Source organism: Mustela lutreola, chromosome X, assembly GCF_030435805.1.
Source record: "Mustela lutreola isolate mMusLut2 chromosome X, mMusLut2.pri, whole genome shotgun sequence".
NCBI classification, from domain to species: Eukaryota; Metazoa; Chordata; class Mammalia; order Carnivora; family Mustelidae; genus Mustela; species Mustela lutreola.
This window is the reverse complement of record NC_081308.1, coordinates 86,942,465-86,945,773: the sequence shown is the minus strand read 5'-3', so window position 1 is coordinate 86,945,773 and position 3,309 is coordinate 86,942,465. Positions and strand designations below refer to the sequence as shown.

The following is a 3,309-nucleotide window of genomic DNA, read 5'->3' as shown; positions in this document are numbered from 1 at the left end:
CTCAAAAGTGAAGGCAACATAAAAACATTTCCAGATAAAGAAAACTGGGGAAATTTATTTTTAGCAGGCCATTCTTATAAGAAATACTGGAAGAATTTCTTCAGGATCAAAGCAAGTGACACCAAATGGTAATTCAAATGCAAACAAAAAATAGAGACTAATATGCTAAGCAAAATAAATCAGTCAAAGAAAGACAAACCATTTCACTCATATGTGGAATTTTAAGAAACAAAATAAATGAGCACAGGGAAAAATATAAGACAGAGAGGCAAACCAAGAAAAAGACTCTAGACTATAGCTACCATAGGGAAGGTGTGTGAGGGAATGGGTTAAATAGGTGATGGGCAATAAGGAGTGCATTTGTGATAAGGATAAGGTATTGTATGGAAACATTAAATCACTGTATCATATACCTGAAACTAATATTACACTGTATATTAACTAACTGAAATTTAAATGAAAACTTAAAGAATAATGGTAAAGATAATTATGTAATTATAAAAGACAATATAAATTCATATTTTTCTCCTTTCTCTTAGACTGAAAAGCAATTGTATTAAATAATATGTATATATGACTGGACTTATAACATATAAAAATGTAATATACTTGTGATATGTTACCAATAATATTTCAAAAGAGTTGGGTGGAAACAAAGATGTACTGGGCTAAAGAAATGACTACAGATGGTGAAGTATTAATGATAATAAATAATAATTATAATAATATTATGTAATATTAATAGATGTAGTATGTACAATAATAATATGACAAAAAGGGGAGGAGAAAGGGAATAGAGCTATATAGGAGTAATGTTTCTATATATCACTGGAATTTAACTAATACAAATATGCATCTGATAAGATATAATGTATATGGTAAGCCCTACAGCAACAACTATATAGAGAGATTAAAAAAAATAGAGACTAGTTAATACTTCACTAGAAAATAGTCACTTAATGCAAAAGAAAGGAGTAATGAAAGAATACAAGAACCAAAAAAAGCCCATGAGACATAAAAAATAAAAAATAGAAATATTTTAGTCTTTATAATTAGTTACATGCAATATAACCACATTAAACCCACCTATTAAGAGACAGACATTGACAGAATGGATAATTATGATCCAACTATATGCTGTATACAACAAGCTCACTCTAGATTCAAAGACACAATTAGGATGAAAATGAAAGGATAGAAAATGTATCACATGCAAACAGTAACTGAAAGAGAGCCAAATTGGCTATATTAATATAAAGACACATTCCACATAAACAGAAAAACTGTTCAAGATAAAAAAGGACATTATCTATTTCAAAACATATATGTACAAAGCAATCAATTCATTTAGAAGATATAACAGTTGCAAATATATACAATTAGATTCCAGAGTAAAGGTATAGGAAGTGAACACTGACAGAACTGAAGGGAGAAATAAGCATACAATAGTATTGGAGATTTTAATATCCAGTTTTCAATAATAGAACAACCCCCTCAAAAAAAGAAACAACCAGGCAGTGGCAAGGTCATAAATCACAGACAGTCGCCAGTCATGCAGGGACTGCGTGAACGCATTACCACCCAGGACGGTGCATGTTGGCAGCTGCCTTGGCTGCCATCGTCCAAACAGAGGCGGGACCTCTGTTCACCTATGGTGTGAGGCTTGGGAAGGAGCACGGAGATCAATTCGTGGTGCCACCTCGAAGTCGGCTACCTTCACTTCCAGGTGCCCAGCAAGGTTCGAGTTCTCAGGCTACTACGGAAAGAGAATAGAGAAACTAGGAGCATTTTCTTTAAATCGACCTTTGACTTCACAGAGTTACTGTGGCTTTTGGAACTAGCATGACAGATACAAAGCACCTAGCAAAATAATGGCAGCTGCTTACTTTGACCCAAACTTGAATCACACACTGAATTTGAGTACCAGTATTCACCTGGGTACTGGAGCAGAACGTTCCCCTGAGGCAATGGAGCAATTGTTGAAGTCTTTTATTATTTTGAAAACAGCAGTGAACCATCCACTTGGGCCAGTATTATCAGGCATGGAGAGACATCCGGGCATCTTTCAGAAGACAGTGGAAAGTCACAAAGTAAAGCACAGGCCTGCTATGGATTTTGCCTCAGTCACCTGTGGTCAGAAGAGGTTCACTGGCTCCATTTGGATATGGTTGTCTCTAATGTGAGGGAGAAGTATGAACTTGCACATCCACCAGAGAAGTGGAAGTAAGATTACGTACCTACTTTGGTATAACTCACCCTTGATTTATTTTGCATATCCTCACACATAAGAGGATAAATGTCTTTGCTTAATTTTCATACTGATTATGACTCCTGTATAAATAAAATTGTCTGGTAATGATTAACCAGTGATATCTTCTGAATAAATAAAGAAAAACAACTAGGCAGAAATCAACATAGAAAAAGAAGACTTGAACAATACTAATTAGTGTTGAGCCAATTAGCCTTAATAGACATTTAAAGAACACGCCATTCAACAACAGAATGTACATTCTTCTCGAGTGAATGTTGGGAACATTCCCCAGGATAGACTTTATGTTAGACCATGAAACAAACCTCAAAAAATTCCAAAATATAGAAATAATTGAGTGTAGTTCTTTGGTCAGAAAGGAAGAAATTAGAAACCAATAACAGAAAAATAAATTTGGGAAGCTCATAAATATGTGGAAATCAAACAACACATTTGAGTACCCAATGAATCAAAGAAAAAATAAAAAGGGAAATCAGAATACTTTGAGATAAATGAAGATGATGACACAACATACCAAAAGTTATGAGATGCAGATAAAGCAGTGCTTAGATGGAAATTTATTGTTGTAAATGCTAATATTAATAAAGAAGAAAGATTTAAAACCAGTGATTTAAACTTTCCCCTTAGGATACTAGAGAAAAGAGCAAACTGAACATAATGCAGCCAAAAAAGAAGGAAATAATAAAGACTGGAGTGGAAATTAATGAAATCAAATACAAAGAAAATTATAAAGAAGATGAATGGAACCAAAAGCTGGTTATTTGAAAAGATTAACAAAGTTGGCAAACTTTTATTTTTTTAATCTACTAGAAATTTATTTTTAATTTAATTTTATTTTTTTTCAGTGTTCCAAGATTCATTGGCAAACTTTTAGATAGATTGATCAAGAAGGAAGAGATAAAATTCAAACTACTAGAATTAGATACAGAAGTTGGAACATTACTATGATTTTAATAAAAATAAAAAGGATTATAAAAGAATACTGTGAACAGTTATATGCTAATAAATTAGATAATTTACATGGAATGAACAAATTACTA

General features: G+C 32.7%; 1 pseudogene; it reads left to right on the top strand.

Moving 5' to 3' along the window:
* Nucleotides 1-1,847: 1,847 nt before the first annotated feature.
* Nucleotides 1,848-2,227, top strand: LOC131821173 (focal adhesion kinase 1-like; annotated as a pseudogene).
* Nucleotides 2,228-3,309: the final 1,082 nt, after the last annotated feature.